This window comes from Oncorhynchus mykiss, chromosome 8 (genome assembly GCF_057628025.1).
Source record: "Oncorhynchus mykiss isolate SJ-2025 chromosome 8, ASM5762802v1, whole genome shotgun sequence".
Classification (NCBI taxonomy): Eukaryota; Metazoa; Chordata; class Actinopteri; order Salmoniformes; family Salmonidae; genus Oncorhynchus; species Oncorhynchus mykiss.
In genome coordinates, this window is record NC_143029.1 from 35,049,164 (window position 1) to 35,073,003 (window position 23,840).

At 44.9% G+C, this 23,840-nt stretch overlaps 1 long non-coding RNA gene across 1 annotated transcript in view; it reads right to left on the reverse strand.

Moving 5' to 3' along the window:
* Positions 1 to 13,708: 13,708 nt before the first annotated feature.
* Positions 13,709 to 23,840, reverse strand: part of LOC149981639 (uncharacterized) — a 79,514-nt gene continuing 69,382 nt past the window's right edge. Inside the window, exon 3 of the long non-coding RNA XR_016497769.1 lies at positions 13,709 to 14,208. This is a non-coding gene — a long non-coding RNA (uncharacterized LOC149981639). The remainder of the gene's footprint in view (positions 14,209 to 23,840) is intronic.

Genomic DNA, 23,840 nt, shown 5'->3' on the forward strand with positions numbered 1-23,840 from the left:
AGAACAATAGCACATAGAGTCACCCACACCCCTCCTAATGGCAGAGCTGCAAGGAGAGAGGCAGACAAAGTGAGGGCATGCCTGGAAATCCAGGACCCCCAATTAACCTGCTATGAAATAGAGACGGACAGATTATATTTTAAAATGTTCTAAAATGATCTACATAGTGCTGCGGGGTGCCACCATGCAATAGACTGGCTACCTGGCATAATTTGTTTGCTTTTGAAGTTTAAGTTTGTAATAAAAAAATGTCTACACATTACTCTAATCAGTTACGGGTAATCTGATGAATTTTGTTCAGATGATCGGGCAACAAGAAGAGAGATCACGGCTGGTAACGGCCAATAAAGACATCACACATTCACTGTACGACCAGTACCAAACGTTACAGTCCGGGCGAAGCCTCAAAACCCCACTCTGCAGAACAAACCGGGCACGCAAGCTCAACAAGCATTGTATCCCTTTCATATCCGATCTCCTTACGTATTTGATTGATAGGACCGAATGAGAGACAGGTTCTGGATATAGACACAGAAAGGAAGGGTAGAGACAGTCGGCTGAGCCGGGGCTCCGACGCAGTCGCCAGGGAATATGTGTGTTCCAGAGTCTGGAGCTTAGATTGCTACACCAGACGCCAGCAGCAGATTCGTAAACACATACGGACTATAAACCATGACTCCACACTTACAGTATTCATATGTACAAAGTATGTCCTGTGATATACTGTATAACGTCCATAAGTGAAGTGTTGTATGCACTGTGTTTTTGATTTAGTGTTTATGTGTATGCCAAGAGCTGCTGTAGGTTACCAGACAAATTTCACCTAAAGGGACAATAAAGTATTCAATCAATCAATCAGATTAAAGTCACGGTGCCGGGGTTGAGGTGTGAGACACATCTGACTGGCTCTCACTTCAAAGAAATAGAAACAATGCAGGCAGAGCCCTAGATAGGTACTGCTGCAGTAGTTTATGTGTCGGGAGGCTAGGGTCAGTCTGTTATATCTGAACTATTTTTTTCTGTCTTATCCGGTGTCTTGTCCTGTGTGAATTTAAGTATGCTTTCTCTAATAGTCTCTCTCTTTCTCTTTTTTTCTCTTTCTTTCTTTCTTTTTCTTTCTTTCTTTGTCTCTTCTTTGTCTCTTTCTTTCTCTCTTTCTCTCTCTCTCGGAGGACCATGCCTCAGGACTACCTGGCCTGATGACTCCTTGCTGTCCCCAGTCCACCTGGCCGTGCTGCTGCTCCAGTTTCAACTGTTCTGCCTGCGACTATGGAACCATGACCTGTTCACCGGACGTTCTACCTGTCCCAGACCTGCAGTTTTCAACTCTCTAGAGACAGCAGGAGTGGTAGAGATACTCTGAATGATCGGCTATGAAAAGCCAACTGACATTTACTCCTGAGGTGCTGACCTGTTGCACCCTCGACAACCACTGTGATTATTATTATTTGACCCTGCTGGTCATCTATGAACATTTGAACATCTTGCCCATGTTCTGTTAAAATCTCCACCCGGCACAGCCAGAAGAGGACTGGCCACCCCTCCTCTCTAGGTTTCTTCCTAGGTTCGTTCTGGCCTTTCTAGGGAGTTTTTCCTAGCCACCGTGCTTCTACACCTGCATTGCTTGCTGTTTGGGGTCTTAGGCTGGGTTTCTGTACATCACTTTGTGACATCAGCTGATGTAAGAAGGGCTTTATAAATACATTTGATTGATTGGATTGATTGTAGATACAGTACAGACCTCATGTGATGCTGTTTGAGATTTAGAATTTCAATCGAATTTTAACCAAAAGTTCCAAGACAGTTATTATCTAGAACCGATGGAGTGTGAATTAGAATGATGGATCGCTTGTCTCATACCATCATGGAGGATTTGGTGAGCTCTGAGAGTCAGTGTCAGGCCCAGATTTAGCCTAGTGCTGAATTGAAATGTACTGTCAATGGAAATTCTCCACTGAGAGTGATTTTTTAGTCTAGGATAAGGCATAATCTGGGTCTGGGAAACCGGCTCTGAGTATCTCTGAGTGCAGGTGCCTCAGGGATAGTAGTACAGTGTTCCAGAAACACATTAGGCCACATGCAGGTAATAAAATGGAAGCAGTAAAAGAAAGGTACCTCTCTCTGTCAGAGCTCAATCCTGTTTCTTTAGACAAGGTAAATCCAAGGTGTCAAAGAGCCAGAGCTCAATCCTGCTATCTCTATGGAGAATACTACCAACATCGTCTGTCTGCTCTCGTTTATTCAGATCTAATCAAATAGAAAGACCAAACTTGCTGCTGCAGTGATTTTATCGCTCTGCGAACACACTCATTTTCACAGAAAAGGACGCAATATGAAAAATGTACCTTCGCCGAAGACGAGCCAAAAACAGACCTTCCTATTTCATGAATTGAAAGTGACGCTCGCCAAGTACATCAGTCGGACAATGAATGAATGGAGTTCTTTACTCAGGGTTATTCGTCTTTAACACACAGATTGTAAACAGTGGCGAAAGAGTCTTTGGGGTTCCAGCAGACTGACAGACCAGGATATGGTTGTCATGGAAAATCACAGACCATCTTACCATGCTTTCATGCCTCTGTGTACGTTCTAGCGAGGTCGTCGTAGAGCATACATAGTAAACCCATACCTTACAGAACACAGTATAGGCATAACAAAGAAAATGTTAATTGGACACGGAATGGCTTTTTATACTCGTGCTCTTTTCCTAGTACATTTGATACTTGCCACTTAGCAGTCTCATTTGGAATTCCTGATGTGGTGCATGTGTGTTTGTGTGTGTATGCGCGCGTGTGTACACTGTAAGTGTGTGTATGTGTGTGTACGTGCGTGCGTTTGTACGCGCATGCATTGTGCGTGTGTCCAAGAAAGATAGAGCGAGGGTGGCAGTGAGTTGAGGTTGTACGAGCGCATAAGTGTGTCTTTGCTCTGCGAGCAAACCTACAAATAGATTTGCTGACATTCCGCTGTCTTTTATTAATTCATGAACGTCAGAGAGGATCACACGTGGTGCAAAACAACGACTTGGATTGCGGAATCTAAAAGTCATGGTCACAGGAGCAATTCAAAAGTCACCAACCGCTGTGCCACTCTTTCTCATGTCTTTCTCCACCTCTTTTCCTCCCCTCGTCCTCCTCTCCTCCATCAGTGTGGTCGGTTCATCCTCTTTTTTTACCAACCCTCTCCTGCTGCTCCTGCTGTTCCACACGTTTATCAATGTTTTTTTTTTATACATACTTCATCAAAGCTGCTAGGAAGAAAGGGGGCAGCACAAGTCTTCATAGACAACGTGTGTGTGTGTGTGTGTGTGTGTGTGTGTGTGTGTGTGTGTGTGTGTGTGTGTGTGTGTGTGTGTGTGTGTGTGTGTGTGTGTGAGTGAGAGGTTGAGCATTTACTGTAGGTATTGTGAAAGCTAAAGCATAGATTTGAACTGAAAAATTGACGGTAACACATCATCCTATTCCATTGTGTTCTGAAAATATGCACTTGTTGTTCTTGCATTATAAGCGGAGAATGTTATTATTTATGACCTTGCTGCCAATGCCCTTTTTAATTAGCCCTAAGGGGATAAACAAAGTTGTAGCAAATTGAATGAAATAGAATCCAGTTCTGACTGTTGCCCATGACAACTAGGTCTTTTCACTCTGTCATGAAGGGATGGAGAAGCCGTGGACAGAAACAACAACATCATGTCCCACACATACTAACTATTCAATTTAAAAAATGATAATCATATTTAACCTTTATTTAAACTAGGTAAATCAGTTATTAAGAAGAAATTCTTAACGGCCTACTGTCACTACGAGTTAGGTTTTGTCATTTACCTTGTCCAATATCCCCTTCAATCAATCTACTAACATACGTCTTGCATGTCATGTTAGTAGTTAACTGTCACGTCATCATGTCTATGTCAGTGTATACACAGGAAGTGTTGTCATTTCCCCAATAACAACCATTTTTTTAAATATAAACATCATCATCTCAACCACGTGTCGATGCCTAGACGTCACCCATTTATTAACCACGAAGCCCCGTGTGAATGATTTATAGAGGGTAATTGTTTTACATTATACATGTAGGGAAACATAGGATTTCATTTATACCTCCACTAATGAGAACATTAATAATGGACCGCTATTGAACCCAAAGGCGTTATTCATAATCAGGATCACAACGTCAACAACATGCTATTCATGATATATGAGCTTTAGGTTGTAATGCACTGACTGTCTGGTTATGGCTGGATATGTACCCTGTGTGTAAGTATGTTGGAGTGGAACCTCATCTTCAGAGAGGTCATAACTTCATTATCCAAGCCCAACTAGATCCAGGAGAAAGACAACGTTCTCTATACAGTCTAAGACGTCATTATTGAGATTCACTTGATACACCCTTCCTTCCCAACCTTATTCTAACCAAGCAGAGAACCCGGTTAAAGTCCTGTAATTGATAATCCATGGGGCATAATTTACACTGAGATAACATGGAGGAGAAAGCTAATTATGACCAAATGGGATTCAGATGGGGTGTGTGTGTGTGTATGTGTGTGAGACGGGAGGAGGTGAGAGGTTTATCAGACTGTAATCAAGGCTAAATCCATCACCTCTTAGCGGCCCGCAGTTTAAATCTTACGATATAATAATACAAAAAAGTACTTTGGCCACAGACACTTTTTTTCCCCCTCCATAGTCAGTATGTGTGTCCCTTGAGGGGAATCAAGGACCGAGTTTTTATAGGCACCATGATCATATAACCAACGCAAGACAGGAAACTTCAGTTCATCTGCACTTACAGTGTGTCTCTCAGTACTATTCATTTTATCAGATGCACTTTACTATTTCAAAAGGATTCATCGTTGCAACACTGCTTGTGTTATTCAATCAACACATAAATCACCGGTGAACCTTCTCTATAATGTGTTTCTAGAATATGTCCTCCTGTTTGGCCAGGGAAATGGAAGCAGAGGGCCCACGACTGTTGCTGCATGCAGTAGGCCAAGCGTCATGATTACTTAAGAATTTGACGAGTGCTCATTTTCACCTCGGGGATATCTTAAACGGGGTTATGAGAGCATCGTCGTCACTGTCAATCACTGAGCTTTGTAAAGTGATATAGTTCCAATGGGAACCCACTGCGCTCGGAATAACAAAGCATGGAAAAGCATTCCCAGAGAGGAGGGAGAGAGGAGGATGTAGCGAAGTGGGTGATGAAAGGAAAAGCATTCCCAGTTTCTAGAAAGAGAGAGGGAGGGAGGGAGAGATGGGTAGAGAGATGGAGAGAGAGTGACGAAGAGAGTGTGAGAGAGAGAGAGAGAGAGAAGGAAAGAGGGAAAGAGAGAGGAAGAAAGAAAGAAAATCAAAGAAAGAGAGGGAGAGGGAGAAACACCACATTAGCTACGTGCAAAGGATCAGAGAATTTCTATTTAAATTGTTTTATTTGATGTCTGGTCATGAGCAGTCAGTTCAAGGTCAGCGCTGGTTGTAGGTGAGATAATGGATAGGTTGAGCCCTTATTGAGAAGGATATGTTTGGTCAGGTTCGCAAGAGAAGAGGGTGATTGGATCATGTTTTGGTTGGTTGGTTTCTGATTGGCTTATCGAGAATTAAGTCTGGTGCCTTACACCTGGGACTTCGTGGGAAATGGCATTCAGTCTTTCACAATCACATCATTCCCCTTAATCTCTCATAATAACACTTATCTAATTCTACTCTGCTTACTGGATAGTCTCTGCTTCAGCCTCTCATTGATGTCCATGGATGCTATTTCCAGCTCGTGATTTTGGTCTCCCTCATAGTCTCACAGTCTTGGCACATGGCATGTGCCTGGATAGAATGAGGGATAATCCGGCCTTGGATGTATGCTCTCGCAGAGCGGTGTATATGCGTCGTGTCTGAGCTATTGTAGCGATTTAGGGAGAATATGTAGGATAGATGCTCTAACACTACCACTTGACTCATAAAGTTCATGACCTGTCAGCAGAGAGGCTGAAGATATGATGTTTTACTTTTTATAGTGTCTCCGCTACGGATGAGTGTCTTGTGTGCCAAGATGTTGCTCCTTTATGTCTGGTTGTACAAGTTCTCTTTTGCATGCCAGGACAAGGCTGTGTGTAGAGCTGTACGTGTGGTTAGTGTCTAAGCAGTAGAGGCATGTCTTTGTAAACGTGCAAGGATGTCGGTGTCTTCTTCTTATCTGAGCTATAGATGTGTCTTTGCACATGACGTGTCTTTGCATGTGAAAGGGCGGCTTGGAGTGTGTGTGTGTGTTTGTGTGTAGCTACAGTATGTGTATGTCTGTGTGTGCCAACCCACTACTTTGCAGTGTGTGTAGCCTGTTAATGAAGTCCACCGCGGAGGAGAAAGGAACCTTGTTTATGCGTGGCGATAAAAAAACACTCAATAACCTACTGGACCTGAATACCTAATTGGTGTTATTATCTGCATTGGGGACAACTTGAAGAAGATACGTTTCACACTTATAAACTGGGCTTGGGATTGATAGCTGACACTTCCTTTGTCAACTTTATGACAAGGGACCCTTGATCACACGATGCTCCTCCATAAAAGATAAAAGTAGAGGTAAGATATAGTCATGCTTTTTAATTTAGGTAGGTGTTCTCCATCTAGAGCATTGACTTACAGCTCCAGCATAAGGTCAGCATATCTGGGCCTCATGGGATTCAAATCCACTAACATTATGTTGCAAATACCATGCTATAATCAATGAACTGAGCCCTTGGATCCACTAACCAGCTCTAGTCTAACATGCCTTCAAGATGCATGGCTAAGTATGAGAGACTACCAGTTGGCTAATTGAAAAGCCCGTCTAAATTGGACCCACTTATCAATCCAGAGCTGAATCCAGTGACATCATCGAATGCGGCGGATATGACAGTATCGTGGCGTGTCTGAGCTAGCATTAGCTAGCTGCTTTGTCGAGGGTTTAAGCAAAATGTCACTTCAACGTCTTACAATGGAGCCTGATTGCAGTTGCCTCTCAGTGTCATGTATTGTCATGTTGTGTCTCTGTCCTTTCCTTTCACCCTGTCTCCCTCTGCTGGTCGTATTAGGTTACCTTTTCTCCCCCGCTTTCCCCCAGCTGTTCCTTGTCTCCTCCTGACTACCTCGTCACCCCGTTTCCCACCTGTTCCCTTTTTCCCTCTGATTAGTCCCCTATATCTCTCTCTGTTTTTGTTCCTGTCCTTGTCGGATTCTTGTTTGTTGTGTTTCATGCCTGAGCCAGACTATCGTCATGTTTGCTGTAACCTTGTCCTGTCCTGTCGGAATCTGCCGGTCTATCTGAGCCTACCTATGTTTGGTTATTAAAGAAGCTCTGTTTAAGTTAGTTCGCTTTTGGGTCCTCATTCACTCACCGTAACAGAAGAATCCGACCAAGAATGGACCCAGCGACTTCGGATCCTCTCCACTCAGCCGTCGAGATCCAGGGAGCGATGCTAGGCAGACACGAGCAGGAATTGTCTGCTGCTCGACATGCCGTTGAGACCCTGGCCACCCAAGTCTCCAACCTCACAGAACAGGTTCACCATCTCCGCCTCGATCCACCGGCCACTTCCAGGGCTTTCGAATCTCCGGAGCCCAGAATCAATAACCCGCCGTGTTACTCTGGGGAGCCCACTGAATGCCGCTCGTTCCTCACCCAGTGTGATATTGTGTTTTCTCTCCAGCCCAACACTTACGCCAGGAGCACTGCTCGTGTCGCCTACGTCATATCTCTCCTTACTGGACGGGCTCGTGAGTGGGGCACGGCAATCTGGGAGGCAAGGGCTGAGTGTACTAACCAGTATCAGGACTTTAAGGAGGAGATGATACGGGTTTTTGATCGATCTGTTTTTGGGGAGGAGGCTTCCAGGGCCCTGTCTTCCCTATGTCAAGGCAATCGATCCATAACAGACTACTCTATTGAGTTTCGCACTCTTGCTGCCTCCAGTGGCTGGAACGAGCCGGCTTTGCTCGCTCGTCTTCTGGAGGGTCTCCGCGCAGAGGTAAAGGATGAGATTCTCTCCCGGGAGGTTCCTTCCAGCGTGGATTCCTTGATTGAACTCGCTATTCGCATTGAGCGACGGGTTGATCTTCGTCACCGAGCTCGTGGAAAGGAGCTCGCGTTCTCCGTTGCCCCCCTCTCCGCATCACTACCATCTTCCTCTGCCGGCTCGGGAGCTGAGCCTATGCAGCTGGGAGGTATCCGCATCTCGACTAAGGAGAGGGAACGGAGAATCACCAACCGCCTCTGTCTCTATTGCGGTTCTGCTGGTCATTTTGTCACTTCATGTCCAGTAAAAGCCAGAGCTCATCAGTAAGCGGAGGGCTACTGGTGAGCGCTACTACTCCTGTCTCTCCTTCAAGATCCTGCACTACCTTGTCGGTCCATCTACGCTGGACCGGTTCGTCAGCTTCCTGCAGTGCCTTAATAGACTCTGGGGCGGAGGGCTGTTTTATGGACGAGACCTGGGCTCGGGAACATGACATTCCTCTCAGACAGTTAAGGGAGTCCACGGCCTTGTTCGCCCTGGATGGTAGTCCTCTCCCCAGGATTCAGCGTGAGACGCTACCTTTAACCCTCACTGTTTCTGGTAATCATAGCGAAACCATTTCTTTTTTGATTTTTCGTTCACCTTTTACACCTGTTGTTTTGGGCCATCCCTGGCTAGTTTGTCATAATCCTTCCATTAATTGGTCTAGTAATTCTATCCTCTCCTGGAACGTCTCTTGTCATGTGAAATGTTTAATGTCTGCTATCCCTCCTGTTTCCTCTGTCTCTTCTTCACAGGAGGAGCCTGGTGATTTGACAGGGGTGCCGGAGGAATATCACGATCTGCGCACGGTGTTCAGTCGGTCCAGGGCCACCTCTCTTCCTCCACACCGGTCGTATGATTGTAGTATTGATCTCCTTCCGGGAACCACTCCCCCCCGGGGTAGACTATACTCTCTGTCGGCTCCCGAACGTAAGGCTCTCGAGGATTATTTGTCTGTAGCTCTTGACGCCGGTACCATAGTCCCCTCCTCCTCTCCCGCCGGAGCGGGGTTTTTTTTTGTCAAGAAGAAGGACGGGTCTCTGCGCCCCTGCATAGATTATCGAGGGCTGAATGACATAACAGTTAAGAATCGTTATCCGCTTCCTCTTATGTCTTCAGCCTTCGAGATCCTGCAGGGAGCCAGGTTTTTCACTAAGTTGGACCTTCGTAACGCTTACCATCTCGTGCGCATCAGGGAGGGGGACGAGTGGAAGACGGCGTTTAACACTCCGTTAGGGCACTTTGAATACCGGGTTCTTCCTTTCGGCCTCGCTAACGCTCCAGCTGTCTTTCAGGCATTAGTCAATGATGTCCTGAGAGACATGCTGAACATCTTTGTTTTCGTTTACCTTGACGATATCCTGATTTTTTCACCGTCACTCCAGATTCATCTTCAGCACGTTCGACGTGTCCTCCAGCGCCTTTTAGAGAATTGTCTTTTTGTGAAGGCTGAGAAGTGCACTTTTCATGCCCCCTCCGTCACATTTCTCGGTTCTGTTATTTCCTCTGAAGGCATTAAGATGGATCCCGCTAAGGTCCAAGCTGTCATTGATTGGCCCGCCCCTAAGTCACGCGTCGAGCTGCAGCGCTTTCTCGGCTTCGCGAACTTCTATCGTCGTTTCATCCGTAATTTCGGTCAGGTGGCAGCTCCTCCCACAGCCCTTACTTCTGTCAAGACGTGCTTTAAGTGGTCCGTTTCCGCCCAGGGAGCTTTTGATCTCCTCAAGAATCGTTTTACATCCGCTCCTATCCTTGTTACACCTGACGTCTCTAGACAGTTCGTTGTCGAGGTTGACGCGTCAGAGGTGGGCGTGGGAGCCATTCTTTCTCAGCGCTCCCTCTCTGACGACAAGGTCCACCCATGCGCGTATTTTTCTCATCGCCTGTCCCCGTCGGAACGTAACTATGATGTGGGAAACCGCGAACTGCTCGCCATCCGGTTAGCCCTAGGCGAATGGCGACAGTGGTTGGAGGGGGCGACCGTTCCTTTTGTCGTTTGGACTGACCATAGGAACCTTGAGTACATCCGTTCTGCCAAACGACTTAATGCGCGTCAGGCGCGTTGGGCGCTGTTTTTCGCTCGTTTCGAGTTCGTGATTTCTTATCGTCCGGGCTCTAAGAACACCAAGCCTGATGCTTTATCTCGTCTCTTCAGTTCTTCAGTAGCCTCCACTGACCCCGAGGGGATTCTCCCTGAGGGGCGTGTTGTCGGGTTGACTGTCTGGGGAATTGAGAGGCAGGTAAAGCAAGCGCTCACTCACACTCCGTCGCCGCGCGCTTGTCCTAGGAACCTTCTTTTCGTTCCCGTTCCTACTCGTCTGGCCGTTCTTCAGTGGGCTCACTCTGCCAAGTTAGCCGGCCACCCTGGCATTCGGGGTACGCTTGCTTCCATTCGCCAGCGTTTTTGGTGGCCCACCCGGGAGCATGACACGCGTCGTTTCGTGGCTGCTTGTTCGGTCTGCGCGCAGACTAAGTCCGGTAACTCCCCTCCTGCCGGCCGTCTCAGGCCGCTGCCCATTCTCTCTCGACCGTGGTCTCACATCGCCTTAGATTTTGTCACCGGACTGCCTTCGTCAGCGGGGAAGACTGTTATTCTTACGGTTGTCGATAGGTTCTCTAAGGCGGCTCATTTCATTCCCCTTGCTAAGCTTCCTTCTGCTAAAGAGACGGCACAAATCATCATCGAGAATGTTTTCAGAATTCATGGCCTTCCGTCAGACGTCGTTTCGGACAGAGGTCCGCAATTCACGTCTCAATTTTGGAGGGAGTTTTGCCGTTTGATTGGGGCTTCCGTCAGTCTCTCTTCCGGCTTTCACCCCCAGTCTAACGGTCAAGCAGAACGGGCCAATCAGACTATTGGTCGCATCTTACGCAGTCTTTCTTTTCGCAACCCTGCGTCTTGGTCAGAACAGCTCCCCTGGGCAGAATACGCCCACAACTCGCTTCCTTCGTCTGCGACCGGGCTATCTCCTTTTCAGAGTAGCCTCGGGTACCAGCCTCCGCTGTTCTCATCTCAGTTCGCCGAGTCCAGCGTCCCCTCCGCTCAGGCTTTTGTCCAACGTTGCGAGCGCACCTGGAAGAGGGTCAGGTCTGCACTTTGCCGTTATAGGACGCAGACTGTGAGGGCTGCTAATAAGCGTAGAACTAAGAGTCCTAGATATTGTCGCGGTCAGAGAGTTTGGCTCTCCACTCAGAACCTTCCCCTTAAGACGGCTTCTCGCAAGTTGACCCCGCGGTTCATTGGTCCGTTCCGTATTTCTCGGGTCATTAATCCTGTCGCAGTTCGACTTCTTCTTCTGCGATACCTTCGTCGCGTCCACCCGGTCTTCCATGTCTCCTGTATTAAGCCCGTTCTTCGCGCCCCCGCTCGTCTTCCCCCCCCCCCCCCCATCCTTGTCGAGGGCGCACCCATCTACAGGGTCCGCAGGATTTTGGACATGCGTCCTCGGGGCCGTGGTCACCAGTACCTCGTTGATTGGGAGGGGTACGGTCCTGAGGAGAGGAGTTGGGTTCCCTCTCGGGACGTGCTGGACCGTGCGCTGATCGAGGATTTCCTCCGTTGCCGCCAGGTTTCCTCCTCGAGTGCGCCAGGAGGCGCTCGGTGAGTGGGGGGGTACTGTCATGTATTGTCATGTTGTGTCTCTGTCCTTTCCTTTCACCCTGTCTCCCTCTGCTGGTCGTATTAGGTTACCTTTTCTCCCCCGCTTTCCCCCAGCTGTTCCTTGTCTCCTCCTGACTACCTCGTCACCCCGTTTCCCACCTGTTCCCTTTTTCCCTCTGATTAGTCCCCTATATCTCTCTCTGTTTTTGTTCCTGTCCTTGTCGGATTCTTGTTTGTTGTGTTTCATGCCTGAGCCAGACTATCGTCATGTTTGCTGTAACCTTGTCCTGTCCTGTCGGAATCTGCCGGTCTATCTGAGCCTACCTATGTTTGGTTATTAAAGAAGCTCTGTTTAAGTTAGTTCGCTTTTGGGTCCTCATTCACTCACCGTAACACTCAGAGAGAAATCGAACAAAACGGAGCTCTGAGGGGGCTTCACTTTGGGATATGATAGACGTGTAGTTTCCATAACACAGCCTGGCCCATAAACTACTACTGGGATGAGACAATACAGCCATGTAAGTACACTGCTCCGTGGTCATACAATGGATTTCATAGCTAGCCAGGGTGTAGTACAGTATAACACAGTATGGCTACTGCTGTTGTAAACGTGATACATGAGCATCCGACTGTCTATAATGCCCTTCAGGGTTGGTGAGACTAAGGGCCATATTCAATCAATACTGTCTATACTGGCTTCCCTGGGGAAGACAAAGTATATATGATTTTTGGACTGCAATAATGTGTTTAGTCATAAGATCGATGAAACAGTTTTAAGTGTCTGAGCCAAACACAAATATGCTTTCTTGGAGCACAAGAACACCCAAACAAGCATAGAGCTAGGAAAATAAAATCCCATTGTAAAAAAGGATATATATATATAACTGATTGTGAAATGGTTTTATAAGAGTGATGTTTAAAGAAAGAGAATACAGGAACCAGTTCGACAACATGTATCCATCCATCAACATAGATGAACTTTAAATGCACCTCATATCTTCATAACGAGCGCAGCACTTATTAGGTGCTACATTGTGTGTTCCAATCCCATTTCTACTACATCTTCATGTGTAAAGACGGAAACAGCTAGCCTATTTCATTTTAATGTCTTCATTCATATGCAGGCCTTTAAAAGGAGCGACTCAGCAGTGCTGCGAGGACCCAGGGACAACAGCCGTATGGAGGTAGTAAATTGGTCTAGATGCTTGTGTGTGTGTGTGTGTGTGTGTGTGTGTGTGTGTGTGTGTGTGTGTGTGTGAGCGAGCGAGCGAGCGAGCGAGCAAGCTAACGTCTGTGGTTGCTTCTATTCGTCATAACCAGGACAGCAACATCACAGGAAGGATAAATTAAGGAGCTGAGAATTTGGTTTCATTTTGATCGTTCGACTCAGAGTGGATGTAAGCTTGATGTTCAAGGATACAAGCACCATCTCTTACATCTCCAAGTAGAGGAACAGAAGAGCATATTTTCTCCATTACCTTACATTGGTCCTATGCATTTTGCATGTGATTACCTGGCCCCTAAGAATCTACCATCAGAGCCCATTACATCAAAGTGAGCATGCAGGGTAACGAGAGTATGGCAGTACATTTTTCCATAAAGTAATTCCACAGCAGATTTCCCTGCCAAGCCCCCTCACAATGGCCTCGAATTATGAGAAGGCAAGGCACTGGCAACAGTGCCACTTATTTTGATGTAGTGGTAATCTTCATATACCAGTGGCAGTCCCACATACATATACAACACGTACACTTGTATAGACATGCACACAGGCACACACATACAAACATGCATGCAGGTACACACAGAGTAGCATTCTCTGTAAAGAGGTTGCCTCAGGGTCATCGCCTCTGAGTGTGTGTCTGTGTTTGTGTGTCTGCCAGTATCTCATCTCCAGAATAAATATGAAGTATTAAATCAGGGTACCTGCTGTTCTTACAGCACCAATACAGGAACGCCTACTGGCCCCTGAGGCACGGGTCCTCATTTAAAACAGGTGTTCTGTCTGCTGCCTGCCTTAAAAAGCTATATGCTTTAAAATAAACTGGGATGGTGGGACAGAGACGGTGTGGATAGTCATCAGGGGCAAGAGAAGACATTTGAGATGGGATGCAGTATGCTGATGATCAGGGGCGGACTGGGACCGAAAATCGGCCCAGGTATTTCTAACACCGAATCAAATCCAAATCAAATCAAATGTATTTATATAGCCCTTCGTACATCAGCTGATATCTCAAAGTGCTGTACAGAAACCCAGCCTAAAACCCCAAACAGCAAGCAATGCAGGTGTAGAAGCACGGTGGCTAGGAAAAACTCCCTAGAAAGGCCAAAACCTAGAAAGAAACCTAGAGAGGAACCAGGCTCTGAGGGGTGGCCAGTCCTCTTCTGGCTGTGCCGGGTGGAGATTATAACAGAACATGGCCAAGATGTTCAAATGTTCATAAATAACCAGCATGGTCCAATAATAATAAGGCAGAACAGTTGAAACTGGAGCAGCAGCACGGCCAGGTGGACTGGGGACAGCAAGGAGTCATCATGTCAGGTAGTCCTGAGGCATGGTCCTAGGGCTCAGGTCCTCCGAGAGAGAGAAAGAAAGAGAGAAAGAGAGAATTAGAGAGAGTACACTTAAATTCACACAGGACACCGAATAGGACAGGAGAAGTTCTCCAGATATAACAAACTGACCCTAGCCCCCCGACACAAACTACTGCAGCATAAATACTGGAGGCTGAGACAGGAACTTCACCGGACCATTTTTTTCCCTCGAGATCACACCACCCCATTTTATTCCTTGAACACCCCAATATTAGCCTGATTATGATAATTTTACGTTAAAAAGTTAGACAGGCCCACTACTCTAAAAATGGACCAGTCCATCTGGCATTTCCCAGAGAATGCCAGATGGCCACTCCGCCCCTACTGATGATGACCATGGTGAAGTGACCTGACCAGTAACTATCCAGTGTACTATCCTGGTTAAATAAATTACATTTAATAAATGAAATGGGCAACCTGGTTGGCCCTAGTTGATTTGCTCTTTTGTGTGTGTGTGTGTGTGTGTGTTTGTGTGTGTGTGTGTGTGTGTGTGTGTGTGTGTGTGTGTGTGTGTGTGTGTGTGTGTGTGTGTGTGTGTGTGTGTGTGTGTGTGTGTGTGTGTGTGTGTGTGTGTGTGTGTGTGTGTGTCTGAGCTTCTCTCTTATCTTCAGGGTAATCCATCCAGGACAGCGCTACCTGGTCCATCCTAGCCCTACCCAGCCCTGTCCACTGTGTGAATGTCCCTGAGATGCCACCCTGGCTGGTTAAGCAACAATGCTAAGCCTCCATTTGCCTCCTCTCTCTCGCCGGTCGTTGGCTCGTCTCACCTCCCTCCCTCATAAATAAACTAATTAATTTGGTCTTGGCAGCGCCGGTGAAAAGAAGTAAACTGTCTTTACTGCTTCCTCACACAAAGCCTTTACTAGGAGGGAGGAGGGCAGAAACACACAAGCACAAGTTAATGTGCACACACACACACACACACACACACACACACACACACACACACACACACACACACACACACACACACACACACACACACACACACACACACACACACACACACACACACACACACACACACACACACTAATACACATCATCAGGTCTCTCCTGCCTGTCTATCTGTGTTTAGAGGCTTGCTGTTTGGTAAATAGAGACAATGAGGAGCTGCAAATGGAGAGGGAGATATCTTCACAATGGACTGACAGATAGGAGATGTACCACTGCCACCAGCAGCAGCACAGTCACCACCTCAGTGGTCATTGGAGGGAATGAAAAGAGATACTGGAACATGTGGCTGAGGCACAACAGTGGAATTAGTTTTTTAAATTTTTTAAGTACTATGGGGTTTGAATATATTGTATGTTAATGAGTTTCTAAATGCTTTTAGAAAGATGTGGACATTTTATCAAACAACTTTGAGGTCTTTAGAGAAATGTCTGAAAATCACACAGTAATCTACATATACTGTAAAAAGAAAAAGGTTCTTGGAGTATCTTTTAGGGGTTCTTCAAATTGAAACTGTGGGGGAACCCCTACAAGTTCTTCAAAGAACCCCTTTTAATGGAGCCCCGAAGAACCTTTTGAAGAACCCTTTGGGGTTAATTTTTGAACTTACTGCCCCTCCCCTATTATTATTGTTATACTGGATACTGGATATAACAACAACACAATATTTTAGTTCTCAGTGTTTATTGTGATTTTAGTGGAAAAGCAGAATAAAAAAATTCTAAATATGAGGTAAACTCCCAGCAGAGCCCCAAGTCCAATGGGTATATCCTCTGGCTTGTTGATGTTAATGTGTTGATTTGCTCCGTATCCATAGCCAGAATGATGATTTTACAGTACATATTGATCAAACAGGTTGCCTGTTATATTCATCAGAGGTATAGGGAGGGTGAAGCCTGTGAATCCAAAATATAGCAATTTTCAGATGTTTAAACAAAACACGCACATGAAAGTATTCATACCTTGGTTTTGGTGGTAAATGTGAATGAGAAAAAAAAAACTGTTTTGATTATGATTTCAAACACATACCTTGTCCATAATGTAGAGGCCTGGGGGATTTTCATTGACGAGGTAAGGGAGCAGGATGGTACATGTGATCTGCCTAACATACCAATACCAATTGACATACCTTTGTATGTCTCCTTGTCTGTATACCTGCAGACACAGACACAAAAGAGAGCCGTTCAGTCATCTGCACCCATTACAGCTAGCCTTCAGCATATTCTTCTAGCCTACATATTCTTACCTTTTTGTTGATTGATATCCATTGAATTGTGTCCATTTTTATGCTTTAGAAAGATTTTCACAAATATGAAAAGCTAGATGGTATCGTCATAAAACAATATCAATTTAGATAATATAAGGGACAACCCTTACCTTAAATTGAGGAGCTCTTTACATTGTTCAGTTAAGTGCCTGCACCTGGTGTCCTTTCATATTCAAATGAAAATGTTTCAGTCGGGCAGAGGAGATCCCCGATGAACCCCACCTCCTATGAGGTTCTAGGAAGAACCTTTTGGGGGAAATGTTCAGTACCAAGAACCTTAAGGTTCTTCCAAGAACTTTGAGGATCTTAGAAGAGACCCTTGTTGAACCCCTAATTTTTTTGTGTACTACGTGTATGATGTAGATAGAATTTAATTGTAAAACCCATTTTTTTTGCATATCTATTACTTCTTTTTAAAAACACTTTCTATAGACTAACTCAAGTAAACCCCAAGTAAAATGACAGACCTCAATTCAAAAGTCTAGTTCAAGCAAAAACCCTAGACAGAAACCATACACAATAATGCTAAATGTTTTCTTGGGGAGCATGGAGGAGGAGAGAAAGAGCAGGAAAAGTAATCTATTTTAATACAGCTGTCTGTTTGTTATTGGCATCTTTCCCCCCACATTCCCTCCTTCAGTTTCATAGTGGAGACCGCACGGCAGAAGAGTATGTGTCAGCACAATAATGAAAATAATAAAAAATCCCCAGCCAAACCGATAGAAAAATGCAAGACTTGAGGGTTAGGAATATTTATTCACTTTAATGATCAAGCCCTCTGTTGACTTTTTGGAAAATCCAATATTCAGCCCGCAAGCCAGCGAGAATCTTTCTTATCGCAACTCAATTTCAGAATGATCTCAGGGAGAATAAACATTTATAACCTGCACACAGAAAGACAGACACACCCACGATCACACACACCTACGCAGACGAGCACTCACGCACACACAAACCAGCCGTCACCTGTGTCATTGGTCACTTCCAAGCTCATATTCCCAATGTCACACTCTGTTGGTCCTCACAAGGCCATGGGAGAGCCAGATTAGTTGGGGAGAGATATGAAACAAAGCGTGGTTTACCATTCTCATAGGGTATCAGTGTCTGGCAGGACAGCCAGTCAGTCAGTCTGTGATGCTGCACTAATACCGTGTAATCCTCCTTTCTGTAGGAGGGATACTTGGGGAGACTGCAACTGTGTTTAGGGAACAGCAGTGTGAGAGAGAGAGAGAGAGAGAGAGAGGTGGGGGGGATAGAAAGTATTTTTCTAAACATTCGGAACAGAGTAGCCATCAAGAGTTGATTTAAGTTCCTTTAGGTGAGAAGAGGTCAGTTCCAGGCTCAGCAGGTAAACAGGAGTTTGTGTGGATCTCTCTCTCTCTCTCTCTCTCTCTCTCCGTCTGTGTGCATGTGTTTGTGCGTGTGCTTGTGTGTGTGCACTCTTGTTTGCTTGTGTGTGTCCTGTGGCTCTGTACGTGATTGTGGTGTCGGGTTAATGCACAACACAGCAGTGCCTAACATGAGCCAGCTTACTCCACCTTATGTGGTTAACAGAGCAGAGAAACCGTTATGTCTCTGCATCAGAATCTGGGCTTGGGCTGGACTAGCAGTTAGAAGAGGCATAGCAAGTTGAGTTTAGAGCTAGAATGAAAATGAAAACAAAGACAGAGTCAGACAGAGTCAGTCAGACAGACAGACAGACAGACAGACACAGACACAGACACAGACACAGACACACACACACACACACACACACACACACACACACACACACACACACACACACACACACACACACACACACACACACACACACACACACACACACACACACACACACACACACACACACACACACACACACATACATTGTGTCCCTGTCCAGAAACAACCCCTTTTATCCAAGGCATTGCTTGCAGATCTTAAAAACTGGATAGATATGATGGTAGTGCCCTCTGATACGTTGGGTGTAATTTTCACCTTATTATTTGTAGTTCAAATTTACACAAGTGCAAAGGGCGTAGAGGATGGCTGGGGAATGATTTTGGATTGGAGAGAGTATACCGGATGTGCAGAAGACATCAGGAAGAGACAGTGGGCTGTAGACCTGAGGAGGGCAGTGTGGAGTCAGAGAGAGACAGAATATTACCAGAGACTGAAAAGGAGACAACACCTTGTGTGTACGCAAATCGATATGCAATCATGACTCGTGGATTCCTCCTAAAGTTGACTTGTTAATAAGGAGCTCTCCATTATCACTGTGATTCTATGCGATACCTTTCATATTCAATGGGTAAGCTGAGAGTGAATGAATGTGGTTGCTTTCCAAGCAGAAGACACCGCACTACAAAGTGGAGAGTTGAAAAGTGTGTATGGACTAACTACTATTACACTAGGAGAAGACCAAAAGAGGAGGCTGGTTCAGATGGAATTAAACCACCACAGATATTCTGTCTTCCCTGGCACGTGTGTGTGCGTGTGCGTGCGTGCGCGTGTGCGCGTAAGCGTGTGTGTGTGTGAGTGAGTGAGAGATCATCCTAGGTCAGGGAAACAGCTAAATTAGGAAAGGATGGAAAATAAAAGAACTCTCTCCTTTTCTCTTTTCATGGAAGGACACTGTCAATGCCATCGTGGGTGTATTACAGGACACTGTCAATGCCACCGTGGGTGTATTACAGGACACTGTCAAAGCCACCGTCGGTGTACTACAGGACACTGTCAAAGCCACCGTGGGTGTATTACAGGACACTGTCAAAGCCACCGTGGGTGTATTACAGGACACTGTCAAGCCACCGTGGGTGTATTACAGGACACTGTCAAGCCACCGTGGGTGTATTACAGGACAATGACAACATTTCTATTCACGGCAGTACCACTGTCGTTGAAGAAGCCTAACTTTATATAACACATATCTCTGTGTTCATTGTCTTCTCCCAGGTTTCTCTATTGTAAAAGGAGACAGCAGAGACTAAAGCATAGCTAAAGGGGTGGATGGTGGGTGTTTTAAATCCCAGCCGTAGAACCAAATAATAATTCGTTATTTGCAGTTCCTACGACAAGTCTTTTAAACATCCGTGGTGATTTTTTTTCTTCATACTTGGCCCTGTACCAGTGGCTTCAGAGATTGCACTCTCTCCACATTAGATGGACTCTGAGTGTGTGTGTGTGTGTGTCTGTGTGTAATCCCCACATTAGACGGTCTCTCAGTAGGTGGTTAGTAACCATGAGTATGGTTGGCTTCTTAATAGAAAGATGCTGCTATACAGATGGACACATAATCAATATGTGGAATAGGAGAGTAAATGCAGAAAGCAAGAACCTCATCTTAGTGAGGTAAATCGGCCAATCAGGAATGCAACCGGTCACAAATTGAGTGTGTCATTGATTCATTATAACACATTTTCACAGATCCAAACCGCACTGATGCATATCAAGAACCTTGTGGAGGGGAGGGGGCTGACGTGGGCCACAGATGCTGATCTGAGGTGAGTTTGGGATTTTTATAGTACATTTACAGAGACCCAAACTGCACTGATGCATATCAAGTCAAACCCTTAGAGGGAGAGGAGCCTAACGTGGGCCATGGATGCTGATATATGGATATCATTCATTTGGCACTTTCTCATAATACATTTAGCTTATGTTCAGTACATCAACCTGTGGAGCTATACAACAGTCTCAGTCTTCAGGCTGTAACTAACCATGACATAAACCCTTTCCCTCTGTATTGGGGCTAGCCAATACAGCAGACCTGCGTTTTATCTTGCCCTATCCTGGTCTCCCTCCAAGATTCTCTTCCTTTATGTACTTCCTGAAGGCATGAAAAGACATTAATCCTTTCCTCTTGTCTGATTTGCAGTATACAAGTTGGGTATGTTATGGCCGTCCAAACAGAAAGGGATTTGTTATTTTACATCATATCCAGAGTGACGAACAGTAGTAGTGAGTGCATACATTTTCCATACTTTATTGTACTGGTCCACCTTGGAATTGAACCCACAACCCTGGTGTAAGCACCATGCTCTACCAAGTGAGCCACACAGGACCTTGAATCTTATAGATGAGGCGACACTAACTGTTTCCCAAGAATCGCTGCACTCAACAAAATAGGATCAGGAGGAAGCAAGAAATGCAGACTTGTAAACACACAGCAGTGACTTGTAATACTTCCCTTCTGTCACTGTTTTCAGTTTATTGTTTTACTTGTAGAATACATGAATTAATGTCTGAATATTACTAACTTTGTCCTTGTTGCACTGTATAGCTTTGGGCCTGGATATTATGTCTGTATTTGAGAACATTTAGACACAAAGCAACTGAAATGAAATGATAATTTCAACATAAAAAAAAAACAAAGACGAAACCAGACAACATATCTGGTTCAGATATAAATACTGTATGATTATGCTTTCAGCACTAAATCACAAACAAGAGTGCACACACACACACGCACACACACACACACACACACGCACACACACACACACACACACACAGTGATGTCTGTCCACTCTCTCTGCATCTATATGAGAGGAGTAAACACATAAAAACTGACACTGAAACAAAGGTAATGTCTTTACAGGTCATCCCAGCCACTCAGTGTGAGTGTGTCATGCAAAATTGTGTGTGTGCATGTGCATGCTAGCAAGCCATGAGCGTACTTGATGGTAAGACGTCCTGGGGACCTGGATGAACGTTGAATACTGCATGGGATCTAGTGTGACGTGGCTGGTGTGTGTGTGTGTGTGTGTGCATACATGCCTGAGTTGAGCAGCAGTGAGGCGAGTCTATGGTTCAGTCCAAAGGACATGATTGGGGTTATCCTGTACAGCTGCTTCTGCCAGGATAGCTTTGTGCCTCTGTTACTCACCAGTCCTCGCCAATCTACTCTGGGTCTCAAGTCTCGTCTGCATATTCAATGGAAAGGCCACACAGTCACAAAGTCTAGTCTGAGAGGCATCATAACATACTAATTCAATGCATAAATCTAATATATATATATATATATATATATATATATATATATATATATATATATATATATATATATATATGTATCAGTCAAAGGTTTGGACACACCTACTCATTCAAGGGTTTTTCTTCATTTTTGTTATTTTCTACATTGTAGAATAATGGTGAAGACATCAAAACGAGGAAATAACACATATGGAATCATGTAGTAACCAGAAAAGTGTTAAACAAATCAAAATATATTTTATAATTGAGATTCTTCAAAGTAGCCACCCTTTGCCTTGATGACAGCTTTGCACAATCTTGGCATTCTCTCAACCAGCTTCATGAGTCTTGTAGGAGTTGCCACATATGCTGAGCACTTCTTGGCTGCTTTTCCTTCACTCTGCAGTCCAACTCATCCCAAACCATCTCAATTGGGTTGAGATTGGGTGATTGTAGAGGCCAGGTCATCTGATGTAGCACTCCATCACTCTCCTTCTTGGTCAAATAGCCCATACACAGCCTGGAGGTTTGTTTTGGGTCATTGTCCTGTTGAAAAACAAATGATTCTCCCACTAAGCGCAAACCAGATGGGATTGCGTATTGCTGCAGAATGCTGTGGTAGCCATGCTGGTTAAGTGTGCCTTGAATTCTAAATAACTCACTGACAGTGTCACCAGCAAAGCACCCCCACACCATCACACCTCCTCCTCCATGCTTCACGGTGGGGACCACACATGCGAAGATCATCCGTTCACCTACTCTGCACCTCACAAAGACACAGCGGTTGGAAGCAAAAATCTCACTTTTAGGCTCATCAGACCTAAGGACATATTTCCACCAGTCTAATGTCCATTGCTCATGTTTCTTGGCCCAAGCAAGTCTCTTCTTCTTATTGGTGTCCTTTAGTAGTGGTTTCTTTGCAGCAATTCGACCATGACGGCCTGATTCACGCAGTCTCGTCTGAACAGTTGATGTTGAGATGTGTCTGTTACTTGAACTCTGTGAAGCATTTATTTGGGCTACAATTTCTGAGGCTGGTAACTCTAATGAACTTATCCTCTGAAGCAGAGTTTACTCTGGGTTTTCCTTTCTGTGGAGGTCCTCATGAGAGTCTTGATGGTTTTTGTGACTGCACTTGAAGAAACTTTCAAAGTTCTTAAAATGTTCCAGATTGACTGACCTTCATGTCTTAAAGTAATGATGGAATGTTGTTTCTCTTTGCTTATTTTAGTTGTTGTTGCCATAATAAAGACTTGGTCTTTTACCAAATAGGGCTATCTTCTGTATACAATCCCTAACTTGTCACAACACAACTGATTGGCTCAAACGCATTAAGAATGAAAGAAATTCCACTAATGAACTTTTAACAGGTACAAGGTACACCTGTAATTGAAATGCATTCCAGGTGACTACCTCATGAAGCTGGTTGAGAGAATGACAAGAGTGTGCAAAGCTGTCATCAAGGCAAAGTGTGGTTGAATTATCTAAAATCTATTTTGATTTGTTTAACACTTTTTGGGTTATTACATGATTCCATATGTGTTATTTCATAGTTTTGATGTCTTCACTATTATTCTACAATATAGAAAAGAGTTTTAAAAAGTTTGACTGGTACTGTATATAGGATAAGTTTTCTGGGAACCCAGAGAAAGTGGGCTAAAAATAATGTTCAGTGAAAATGCTCAAGAGAATCTCCACTAAAAGTGTTTTTAAATCTGAGGGAAAGCTTAATATGGGTCCGGAAAAATGATCCTCAATTGACAGGTCAACCAAATGACAAATCTACCTCAACATGCTGTATGGATAGGATACCTATAAAGTGGTCCAAAAGAGGTCAGACAACTCCCATTGTTTTGCATGAGACGGTAAGTAAGTAGGTAAGTAAGTAAGTAGGTAAGTAATGAGCTCCTGTTTCTGTAGTGTGAGGCAGCTTGATGTATAAGTACATCCCCTGGACAGGACACTAGCCTATTGTGGGGCCTAAGTCATACTTAGGCTAGGATATGCGCTCCAGAGTTGGAGCAGAGGCATCAGACCCTGGTTCAATTCCAGGCTGTATCACAACCAGCCATGATTGTGATTCCCATAAGGCAGCACACATTTGGCCCAGCATCATTAGGGTTTGGTCAGGGTAGGCCATCACTGTAAATAAGAATTTGTTCCTAACAGACTTTCCATAGAGCGAGTTAGAGAATTGAGCATTTATGGCAATGTTCCTGCATTTTCAGAGATTGCATTAAAGCTAGAAATCTTAATTAAAGCAATAACAAAGCATTATTTCCTCCCCTGTTTCAATAAAAAACTAAGGGATGAGGCTGGAGAAATTTACAACTAGTTTTCCACTGGCGACGTGTCATTCAGGGCAGAAGTTGACAATCTACTGTCAAATCCTTTTCAATCTTTGTCATATGAAGAGAAACTATGAAGAGAAATTA